Below are 13,446 nucleotides of genomic sequence, written 5' to 3' on the forward strand. Positions count from 1 at the left end.
AAGATTTTGACCTAATTTATACTACTAGGCCATGATATGTTGTGCATGAATGGTTTTTATAAAGATGCATGAGTCCGAGAATGACCTGAATTGACAGTTGTCACATCATGCGCCACTACCTGTAATACAAGAAACTGAGTAGGTCAGGCTTGGGACCCTGGTGAGCACATAGGGTTTTCAACCCACAATAAATAAGTTTATTAATTTCATCAACCAACAATAACCCGATTACCCGTTCCCGTTATCCTCACATTACGTCCCTAAAACACCTATCATAAGGGACCTAGAGTAAGGATCAACATCGGGATGGACACTAATGCTAAGGGGATTCCTCAGCAATAAATGTCCTTAAGGCAACCATGAGGGGGATGGAGTACACTCGGTGAGCACACAGTTCAAATAAACACACAGTTCAAATAAACACCTACAGGTTGCGAGCCTGCTAGCGTTCCACTGGACTGTCTAGAATAGTCTGTGGTCGTCATCTATACTCCGCTAGATGACTGGATCATCAATAACATCTATAACGAGGCCTCTTATTATTTTATTTTGTCACACAACAACTATTCATCTACCCAGGTTTTACCCAACACATTTTGTAGATATAAAATACATATACAGTTTAAATCATTTAAAACATGTATAAAATCGTTCATCCAGCATAGATAGCAAGTATACAGATAATATGCACACACAACACGTAATTTATATAAAATACTTCATATCTATGTGTAAGCTGAAAGTAACTATGCACTCACTTGAAAAGGTGGTGAATCCGAACTCAGACAGCGCTTCGCTTCTTAAAAATAATTTCCTTCGACGAAACCTAGTATTATTACCATTAGAGTTTAGTCTATTATTCGCCGAGACTAATTAATAGTCTAGAAATTATTACTATTATATAAGCGTTAAACAATACTTATATAACCCATAATAATAGCCAGAGTACTTATTATAAGTTCCTAATAACGTTACTATAATTAAATAAACGATATATTAAAAATAACGTAGGCGTAGCTCACTTACAGCAAGTTTTATAGAAAACCGGGCTTTGCTTGGAGCAGCATTCCCGATCCGAAAAGCTCTTCTTCTCGGAGCCGTCGAGCATTCCGGGGCTTCCACCTCGTGCTAGGGAGGTTCCCTAGGCTTTTCGGGGGGTTTCGGTGCTAGAGAGAGGTTCTAGAGAGAGAGTAAAGAGAAGAAAGAATGGGAAAAGGTGTGAAGAAAATGAGGGTAAGAGAGGTTCTATTTATAGGGTGAAATATGGCAGAACTTGGTGCCACATGTCACCATCTTGTGGCAAGACTTGGGGAGAAAACAATGGCCAAGATTGTGCCACGTCACCCATTTTTGCACAACACACTTCCGACTTCTAAAATCCGTAACTTTCTTATACGAGCTCCGTTTTTGACGTTCTTTATATCCACGCATAGGTAAAAATAAGATATACAACTTTCATTTTGACGCCGTCGGCTAAGTCTCGGCCGATCTTAAATTTAACAGTACGAGGAGATGATACTGTTAAATGTCCGCGTAAAATTCATAACTTCTACATACAGACTCTATTTTTGTCTGTCTTTTTACCGTTGAGTTCCTATTAATGAGGTCTTCAATTCTCATTTAGGTCGCGTTGGCCAAAAACCACTCGATCTAAAATTCGAGTTTCGGGTTGTGCACTGTTAAGCCAAATCTTAGAAAATTCATAACTTCCTCATACGAAGTCAGATTTGGGCTTTCTTTTTATGGACGCTCTCGGTTTAACGTATACTACAACTTTGGTTTAGATTACTAAGGCCAAAAAGTCCTCTATCGTAAATTCACTATTTTACGTTTCTCGGTGCCGTGCTGGTTCTGTCGCGAAACTTCGACGCGTCATAACTTCTTCGTTATAACTCGGATTTCGGCGTTCTTTCTATCCCCGGAATCCTTGTTTCGACCACTACGACTTTACGTAAAGATATCGGGATTATCTCACATTTTAATTTTGATGCTTATTTTTATTCTTTATTAATTATACCTTTATAATTAAGTTAAAAGCACACATAATTCACATAGTATTCAAATATTTCATCTTTATTACTTCAAAAAGAGTTACAATAGTTGACCTAGACTATTACATCATCTAAAATGCTTAGCCCGGAAACCCAGGCGTTACAGATGTATACTTGTATCATATTGCGTAATATGATTCTCAAAGATGAAGGAAATGCAATATGTTAGTATAATAAAAACGAGATAGTTCCACCAACACAAGCATTTGAGGTTGGAAGCGACGAATACTTGACGAGAAGATCAATAAATAATGATATCGAGACCTATCATGTTCTTCGTAGAGATCTGACATAACATATTTGGACTGTTGACCACATCGATCATAACACAGAACCGGTGATGATTTAGATGACTAATTTTTCGATTAAGATGTCCTTTACGTCTATCTATATTTCGTTTTTTAATATCTAGGTTTTGTAATTTTAATTTTTTGTTTTGTATTTTTAAATTTTATGTTTTTTTATTTTTTGTAATTTCCATTCAAATTTATTAGTTTTTAAATAATTTTTTTGAATTAATTATTTTTAATATAAATTAATTTTAAAAATAGCATGGCAAGGATGACAACCCACTCCCTGTAAATGTTACATGACAAAGTTTTGTAGCAACATGACAAAGCCTATGTGGCGCCTAGTGGATTATAGAAAGCGTGGAATCATTCCTTACAACCATACTAATTCATTCCCTCCAATTATTTCATTCCCCAAATTCTTTCACTTGCAAAGATTATTTCAGCGTTCCCTCCACATTGTGAAAATTTCCTCCTCTCACTTGCTTTCCCTCTTCAAAATCGAAACCCTTTTATCCTAAATCCTAATTGACCAATTTTTCTAGTTCCCTCTATTTTCCAGAACTCCTCCTCCCACTCAAACCTAATTTGTATCCTAATCGTGTGGTTCCCTCCTCCTTATTACCCTCTTTATTCAGAATCAAAATTGTTACAATCGACATAACACCCTCTTCTCTTGGTTTGTTATCTTCTTCCGACCACCATCACATACTGATTTCCTTACTTAACATTTGGACCCCTCATTATCCTCTTTGCTACTACCGCTCTAACTCAGGTAATATTTCACGCACACTTTCCTTTTGTTATGACCAAAGAAGTGTTTTTTCAAAGTAAAATATCTACTTCTTTCAATATATTTGTGTTCAAGGTTTTTGTGGTTGCTTATTATGAACCTTAACTGATCATTTACTGTGGTTTTGTTGTGTTGTTTAATTAAATATAATCAAGAACTCGATGACCTTATTCTGTTTTAGATCATGGAGTGGAAGTTGTATTTCTAGTCGATAAGACAAAATCTTTCAGTTCAATTTACAGATTCAACATTGCTTTCTAGTAGTGGTCAAGTAATAAGAGGCCATTGTGAATCTTGTCTGTATATGTGTGTTCCATTTGTAAACAGACAAAGTCCCTTCTTCATAAGCTTTGCATTTAGGATGTGAACATATGTGTACGAAGAGCATAAATTTCTGAGAAAGAATAAAGTGATTTGATTAAAGGCTTCAAGCCTTTTTGCTATGAAGAGTTTTGATACAACTTATAGAGGAAGGAGGTATACAAGGGTTACATATACATAGAAAACTAAACTATAAGGTATAAGTTACATAAACTACCCTAAGCTGTATGTAATTACAAAACTTGCCCTAAAGATACAACACAATCTAGAATGTACACTAATATAGTGGTGGCTATTGAGGCGAACAAAATAAACATCCTAAATATTAAATACAAATTAGTGTATAATGGTAAAGTGATCGTATCCACGGAGATTGGTTCAATTTGTAACTTCTATGAAAATCTTGTTGTACAAACACTTGTGAACCTAAAATAAAAATAAAAAGGGGGTTTTAATCTTTTGGTTGTTTAAAGAACATAAAATTAAATTTAGATTTAGAAAACACAATTCAACAAAAGGAAAGGTTTGATGTAAAATCAATCAGAGAAAGATGGTTGACTTCAGGTTTCATCACTTGAACATTTAGTAAACATGTCATTAGAATCGAAGGTGCAATACTTATCATAAATCCCTAATTTGGCTATAGTAATCTAAGAAGCTTGAGATTACCTAGACTTCTCTTAGTTACTAAAATAGCTAGAGGATCACATAACATATTTCCTTATTTAAACTCATAATTTCCATTAAGCATGTAATTAGTGAAAGTTAACTAGCATTAAGAGCCAAAACTCACCAAATCCAAGAAGAGTCAAAAGCTTTCACTACCATGTTGGAAAAAATATTTTTGTGATTATGTGAAATGAAAACTAACACAAGAACCACTTGTTTCTTGCTAATTTGAAGATCCATTACTTTATCAAGAAATTATCCAAGTAATCACTACATATACATCTAAACTCATGAATCATATAAGTAGAAAGAAGATGTTAAAATGGAAAACACTTTCATAAAGATTCAAGAACAAGTTCATGGAGTTCTTCAACATCAACCAAACATTCAAGAAAATTCACCAAAGTCAGCAAATATTAACTTACCCTAACATGGATAAGTTTAAACAAAACAAAAAAGTGTTTAGAAATACCCAGTATAAACCGAAGATGAAAAGTGTTGAAGAAATGATGTTCTTCAACTGTTCTTCCTTTTCAAAACCTCCAAAATGTAGAGAGAAACTCCATATTTTTTGAATGTGAAAAAGTTATGCAAAAGTTTTCCACCTACTTTCCTCAAATAGCAACGAAGACAAAAATCTAGATGTTCCCATACGCGAGTCATGCGGACCGTTACGATTCTCACTCGGACTACGTGAGCTTCGCTGAAATGAAGAATCGTTGCTTTTAAAATCCTTCTCCCTCCATTCTCTCGTTGTCTTTCCTCTATCCCAATTCATTGAATTCTAAACCCAATTAATTGTCGTCTTAGCACTTCCAAGGTAGCCCAAGTCATTATGTCCTCATTAGATCATTAGCCCATATTGATTCCATATTCTTCTCAACACCAAACCCAATTATTTGCATCCAATAATCTGGAAAAATACCGCAAGCTTCATGTTTTAGTATCTTGCATTCCCACAATCAGTCAATATTATATAGTCTCTAATAAATCTGCAATTAAACTCAAAATACTAGAAAGTACCCTATATATATATCAAATAACAAAAGGGAAAATATGCATGAAGATTAACTAGAATGAATTGAGATATCCTAAAATAAACTATAAAAAGAAGTAAATAAAATGAAACTATCACATATAAAATCTTGTTCTTTTCATGTTCACCAAGTAAGGTATTTCATTGATATACACTTTATCCCAATCATACAATTCATCCATAAGTGAAAATATCCGGATGCAAGTTGTAATGTTTAGATGTAAGAAATAGCAACACACTTCAATTTTTTACGTATAACATTTCTTTGGGTAAAATTTTGATAGTACAATGCGTTAATATGAAAAATACTAGAAGTACAAGGCTATAATCATATAATCGTCACCATGAGAGGAACAAAGAGAGAGAGAGAGAGAGAGAGAGAGATGCATCTTTCTTTCTTAACAAACTTAAAGAGATGTCGGCGTATATTTCTTTGCAAATCTTCGGGTAGATTCTCTATTTGGGTCTCTGTTGGGCCTAATTGTGTTGTGTTAAATATGTACTAGTATAGGCTTATTTATTCCGGAATGGGCCTGTCCATTCTCGGTTTTGCTTTCTAGTCGTAGCCTATAAATAGTGCATGCATGTAACATATTAGGGTTAACGTTTTCATAACCCTAATTGACATTGTACGCTCTTATAGAGAAGTTGTTGAGAAATATTCTAGAGCTGATTAATGAAAGAATTCGACACCTTTTGATCTTTGTTTTCTTGTCATTCAGTTCACGTTATTTATTATAGAATCTATCGATCATATTTATTATACTCACAATTGGTATCGGAGCGGGAGATAGTGTAACTAATTCATTATTCCTCTATCGATTTTTACCAGGGTTTCATATTTTACTTAGATATGTTCTTGTTGTCTCAATCGTCTCAATCGATTGTTGATCTCAGACCTAGATCTCAATTTGTATCCTTGAACTCGATTCACGTATTACACCTCTGGTTTTATACTTGATTTTGTGGATTTTTAATAAGATGGCTCAAGAAGATCCTCACTCTCTTTCGTTAAATCTCTCAATGTTGGGTAAAAAATTTGGTTTATACTTTACTTTTCTAGGCAATTATAGTTTTCAGTCTAGGACCGAAAACAACCTAGTGTTTGCGGCCGTGAACCTGTTTGCGGTTGGGTGTGTTTGCAGCTGCAAACTCGTTTGCGGCTGTAAACACGGTTACGGCTGTAAACATGTTTGCAGCCTCTGTTCCCTATACATATAAATAGGGTGAGGAGTGCATGTGGAGAGTGTAAGGAGGGGCTAAGTGTGTGTAAATCAAGGTGTTTTAGAGAGAGAAACTAGAGAGAAGAAGAGTGTGGGTGTGTGGATCTTATGTGTATGGAGCATCATTCATATTATTGAATACATCATAGATTCACCTTCTTCTTCTTCTCCTTGTTCTTCTCCATTTGATCTTGCATCATCCAATTGATTGGGATTCCACACCATCAATTGGATTTGATTGATACATCAAGCAAATTGGGACTCACAGTTGGTATCAGAGCTTGGATTGTATCAATCATTTTGGCAAGATCTAGAGCGTTTTTGCACTTTTTCTTGAAGGATTTTTCGTTTTTGGATAGTTTTTTTGAAAAATATTAGGGGTTTGTTCTCTGTGTTTTTCATAAAAACGAGTTTTTGATCGAGTTTTGGAGCAAAAAAAGGTGAAAAAACGTTGTTTTTGGTCGTAACCAGCGAGGGGGTGGCGGCGTGTACGGCCAACGGCTAGGGTTTCCGAAGCGTTTGCGGCCGGAAACGATGTGCGGTTCGGGGGTTTACGGTCCGAGGTCTCGCGAGATTACGGTCCGGAGACACGTGTTCGGTCAGGCTGGTTTGCGGTGGAGGGGGTTCGTTTGCGGTGGCGCATCTCGTTCTCGGTCGCAAACAGTTCTCGACCGAGATTGGTCTTCGGTGCGACTCCAGCACGTGTTCGGCTCGCAGGTTGCGAGTTCTCGGTAGCGGTAGTAATTCAAAAATATTTGGGGGTGCAAGGTTTCGAACCCGTGTCGATTGCCTCCTCAACCCCCGCCTTACCAACTCATCTAGCTTGCGAGATGTTATTTTCCTTCCAGATTTAATTCATATGGACTCGCAACTTCGACCTTAATTTCGCAATTTTGACAATTTCAGCCCAAAATTCAAGTTTTTAAATTTTAAAATTCCATTTTCAACGCAAAGTTTTTGACTTTTAATTTTTGACTATCATTTTTGACTTTTGACCTGAAAAAGTGACTTTGACTTTCAAGTTTGACCTTTGATTTTAAACTTTGACTTTCTCGTTTAACCTTCAAAATTTTCACTTTTAGCTTTTCGGTTTGACTTATAAGTTTGACTTTTAACTTTGACTTTTTAAGCTTGACTTTTGAGGTTTTAAGTCAAAGGGCAATTTTTTTTAAAACAATGAGTTCCTCAAACATCTCGGTCAATGAAGTTTCATGTTCTAAATCTTGTGAAGCTACAATTAAATTTCTTCGTGAACAAAATGATTTTACTAAAAAGGGAAAATGAGGACCTTAAATATGAAGGATATACTATTAGGAATACCCAAAAACCCTTAAAAACACAACTAGAGGCCAAAACTAAGGATTTTCGAAAACTTCAAGAGGAATATAGCAATAAATGTGAAAACTATGACTATGTTAAGAGAAAGCTTGCCGAATTAACTGTCGAACTTGATGCATTGAAAGCAAAATATAATGATGTTGAATTTAACTTTAAAAAGTTTGATGTATCAAGTGGGGTAGTTGCTTCCATGATTAAAAAACAACTAAAATTCAAAGATAATCAAAACAAGGGTCTAGGGTATCACGATGTTCCACCTCCTTTTAATGATAACTACATTTCGACTCCACTAACCGAGGAGGAAATTGCAAATGAAGCACATCTGCAGTATGGCCAACCCCCTGCACCGGCTTCAGTTAAGACTGAACAATCAGAGCCAACTGAGGGTGTTGAGATGAAAGATACTAATGTTTCTACTTCCTGTGCAGGTAAAGTAGCCGAAGATGAGAACAAGGAGAACAGTATTGAACAAAGCAATGACTCCTTGAACTCTGAATCTGTTGCTTCTAACTCAGGTACCTCTAAACCTGCTGTTGATAAATACATGCCACCAAAACAAGCAAATCAGAGTGTCTGCTGCATGTGTGCTTGTGGGAACAATCAGAGACAAGGCAAGGAAACGCCACCAGGGGCAGGAAGAAACAACTTCTCAGTGAAGAAACAAACTTGTTTTCACTGTGGAACACCTGGACACATTGCCAGAAACTGTCCAAATCGCGCATACGTTCCCTACTACGCACAAGGATGGCAAAATGCACCAAGAGGGAGATACTTCAAAATGATGATGTGATAAATCGAGAATATAACAAATCAGAGTAACTAAAATGAAATCGAACACACGATGTAAATATGATATTGTTTCAGCTCTATTATGCTTTCAAATGTTACAGAGAGAAAATAGACAAGTTCGTACAAGACTCTTATCTAACTCTAAGTAATGTCCCTATTTATAGGAAACATGAAAGCACACAAAAAATTACAAGGACTAAAACACCAAGCTTCGTTACAAAAATGCCTTGTAAAATAATCTTAAGTCTTCGACATATTACAACAGGTCTTCGACCCTTACAGTCTCCTCCTTTGTAATAATGTCGACCTTCTTCAGTTTGTGAGAATCTGTATGGCATACAGCATCACCCTTCGAATTTCCGTGTATCAAGAAATAATCTTCTTCAGCTCCTTCTTATCCCTAATATTGTTTTTCGAACAATTATTCATACGAACAATAAAGTTCCTATACTGAGACGTAGTGTATCTCTCTATTTCGCTAGTCTGGAACAAAAATCTTTTAGCCTTCCCATTTTTGTCCTTTCCTGCGAAGACCATTCCAAATGGCTTTAAGCAGATCTCCCCATCTGCAAACTTCTTCAACTCAACTTGAGTCTTCGGAAGTTCCATCGGAACTTTCACTTCCAACCCCTTCGCAGTAGCTAACTCCACATCAGTTAGAGCCAAACACTCATAGTAGTTGTCTATGAATATCTTGATGTGAGCAATCCCAAGACGAAAAACTGCTGGATCAGTTTCTCGAAGATACGAAGCATCTTTATCTTTCAAAAGCAATACAACTTGTATAAGATCATGCAAGTTCATCAAAGGAAAATCCGCCACAGAGAAATCACACAATTGACCATTTTCCCTTGTAACATAGAAGCGAAAATTATGCATCATGTTCTCGAACATAACATCCTTCTTAATGCTGATCACTTTCTTTATCTTTATCAAAGACCAAATCTCCTATGGAAGTTTCCCAAGTACAGCATGAAACCTAAGTTTCATATACGTGTATTGATCATCATTATCAAACTTCTCAGCAATCTTGTATTGAGCCATCATGAACATCGTCTCATTCATAGGGAAATCCAGTTGATTCATGTCAGAATTAGCAACAACATAGCTTTGCTTCGGCTTCTTCAGAAATACATACATATGATTATATGAAACTTTCGCTTCGATCGTTTCATAGTTATAATGCTTTCTTGGATCAGCTTTGTTCATTCCAGGAGGATCATTAGCACGAAGTAGCATAATGCTCTGAATCACCCTTTGCTTCTCCTTTTCAGCTTCCACTTCGGCTTTCCTTTCTTCTTTCGATTTTTCCACAACAATTGTTTTCCCTTTATCTCTATTCCCAGGAATATCAACAACTTCCTTAGGTTTAGAACTACTTCCACCTTCACCAGAAGAACCAATCACAATTCCTTTGGAAATTGGCGTTGTAGTTACTACTGTCGAAGTCACTGGAGCAACAGTAGAAACAATTGGTTTTGTTGTTGGAATTTTTGATGAGAAAACTTTTCCAACAACCTTGATACTTTCATGCGAAACTCCACCACCAAACTTTCCTTCTCCCCCTTGCACCCCTGAGACAACAGGTGGGGCATCCGTTGGTAACAAATTCAAAATTTTGGACAATGGAGCTAATTGTTTGTGCAGAATAACTTCAAATTGAGTAAACTCCTGGGACAAAAATTCTGGTGTAATCAACGAAGAAGAACCAGACTTCGAAATTAAAGACTTCAAATCTTTTAACTGATAAGTAATCTCAGTTAAATTATTAGATTCCTGAGTAGATAGCTTAGTGATTTGAGGACTCAGTCCTTCGTAGAACTTCACAAACTTCGTAACCACATCAGCAATAATATCAACCTTCTGATTAAAAGAAGCATAATCACGTTGTACTACTGCAATTTCTTTGGTCATATCTTCACAGAGTTCTCTAATTTGCAAATTCACATCCTCCCTCACCTTCTTTACATCTTGAACAAACAAGACATGCCCTTCCTTAGCCATCCGTAAAAAATCATTAACTTCGTCCCTAAAATTCGAATATTGAGACTTTATCCGTAAATCATTACATTTATCATTCTGATCCAACTTCTCCATTAGACGTGATTCAGAGTCTGCAACCAGTCCAGGACATTTATTAATCACCCTAGCTTCGACCGCTTTGAGCATACCATCGATTTCCATACTTGAGACAGATTGAATTCCTCCCATGTCAGCTTGAGACTGAATAATGGAATTCAACTTCTTGTTCAGAATCTTGAATTGCTTCATGGACATCAACATATGATCAGGAAAATTCTCTTCCTCGACATCAAAATCCAAGTCTTCAAAAGTTCCCCCAAAACCTCATTGATCAGTATCAGTTTTAGGTTCACCAACATCTTTGGGTGGATCAGTAGATTGAGATGAGAAAAGTGTGGTAAACGGATGTTGAATAACATGCTCAAAAGTAAATGAGTGTGTGGTGTTCGAAACAGGGATGATATAAGGTGGCAAAGAAACACTAGTATCCACGTGTGAGAAAGCAGGAATACCTTGAGTGTGTGGTGTTCGAAACATGGAGGCTCTGTATCCGAAACTCCTTCACCCATGTTGACATTTACACCCGTATCAGATACATTTGTAGTGATGTCTGAAGTTTGAACCTCCTCAATTACTGACTCGGTTAACGAAACTTCGGGTGGTATGACCTTAGTCTTCTCAGGAGTTGATTTAGAAAGAGTAGCTTCAGGTGTCTCAGGAACTATCTCCTCTTCATACGATTCCTCTTGAATAACCAACTTTCGTTTCTTTATCTTATTCTTGGAAACATGTTTGGCCACATCTTCAGCTTTTCGTTTCTTTGATGAAGGTGAATCAGGAGTTGGAACCTCACGAATAAGGACCCCTTGGTGATTAAGATGTGGTTTACGAACCATTGTAGGAGAAAATCTAGAAGATCCATCTGTAGACTTTCGTGAACCACGAGTTAACTTCTTTAGTCTTCGAAAAACACCAGACTTCGATGGAATTGTTTCCTTAATTTGATCATCAACTATAGGCTCAATAGGCTTCGCTGTTTCAACAGACTTTGTCTCAACATTCGAAACATGCTCCTCTGTCGTAGACTGTTTCTTTGGAGACTTTTTGGGCTTGCATTCTTGCACAGGCTTCTCAGGAGTAGCCTTTGCATTGTCACACCCCGCTAAAGCGGAAATGCGGGGCGTGGCAGTACAAAGGGTCTCATAGCAAAAGTTAAAAGACAACACCAACCATAGTATTAAAAATCATTACAAATTTACAATGAGTTTGAACAACTTTTTAAAAGAGATTACAATGTATTTAAAAGTCAAGACATGCAAATGCTCCTACAAGTGTTGTGTCTCTACCTGCCTCTTACTAGATGATTCCTGAAAAAGCATGTAAAACGAGCGTCAACTACAAAAATAGTTGGTGAGTACTCACATATTTAAAAATAATATTGGTTTCATAAATCGAAATAAAAATTTAGATAAAAGTTTCCACGAATAAAAATATATTGCCAAAATAAGTAAATAAGTTTGCATAAACAAAGTTCGTTGTCATCATGAGAGATAAAGTATGTTGCTCAAATGAGATGCAATGTTCATATTCTCATGGGAAATAAAGTTCGTTACTAAAACGAGTAAACAAGTTTCATTGCTAAAATGAGTATATAAGTTTCGTTGATAAAATTAGTATACAAGTTTCGTTACTAAAATACGATATAAGATTCGTATATGCATCAAGTTTCCATTCATGAGTTCACAACCCAAGCCTAATGACCGTTCCTGCCCCCATTCCATCATGTCCATGGTTCCCATGATGTCAGTTCATGGAAATATGCACTCGCGGTTCCAGGCGAGTGGGGGCTGTCGACCCCAAATAGCGCTATCCATAAGACCATCGGCTCGAATATGAGTTAATAGGTTGTATCGGTTCTCCGGGGACTTAATCGTACAAGTTCATAACACCAAATTCATAGTACAAGTTCATAATACAAGGTTCATACAACAAAGTTCATATCATATAGTTCATAGCACAAGTTCATAAAATAATGTTCATAGAAATTGTAGCATGCTTTCCACCCCAAAACATTAAAAACGTAAAATATGGGCTATGAATACTCACAATATGCAAAATATAGCAACCAAGTTTATACGAGTCAAATAAATACAATGAACATAGATAGTTTAAGACATGCTTTCCCACCCCCAAAACATTTAAAAGAAATAGGAAAATAGGGGAGTCGTGAATACTCACAATGCATTGAGATGATAAAAATGATGCCTTGAACTACGTTCCACGTGTACCACTACCGATTCCTACAATAATGGTATTCGCTAGTGAGTCTCTAATCGAAATCTAACACTAGTATACTTACTACTACAATAGAATTATGCCAATATTGTGTCAAAATTTAATATTGATATTAATTCTACAAAACAATCATTTAGAGAATATATAATAGTAAAATCCAAGACTTTTGATGTATTTAAAGGAAAGAAGAAACATAAGGAAACATATCCTTCACATATATTTTCCGGATATAGAAAAATTATAAGCATAAGGGTCTTCATCTTGGGTATTAATTATAAGGAAAAATATAATGAAACTTGCATTTTAAATCAAGTTTCCGAATTTAGAACGAAAGAGCAAATGTAAATAAGGATCACTTGTTTATACTAGATTTCAAAATAAAAATAAGATGTATATGATAAAAGGAGTAATTAAATATATCAAAGTTGACTAAATCAAAATTATGTCTCACGACTATACACGTATTAATCGCTCAAAACGAAAGGGTAGACTTCTAGTCTGTATGTGGACGAACATGATACCATGAGAAGCAAAATAGACAGAAACAAAGTTAGTCAATGTATTATGTTATTATCGTGGGTGTGTAATATCTAAAATTAGAAGGAGAGCAAGAAATCAA

Source organism: Lactuca virosa, chromosome 2 (assembly GCF_052849685.1).
Source record: "Lactuca virosa cultivar CGN04683 chromosome 2, Lactuca_virosa_CGN04683_v6, whole genome shotgun sequence".
NCBI classification, from domain to species: Eukaryota; Viridiplantae; Streptophyta; class Magnoliopsida; order Asterales; family Asteraceae; genus Lactuca; species Lactuca virosa.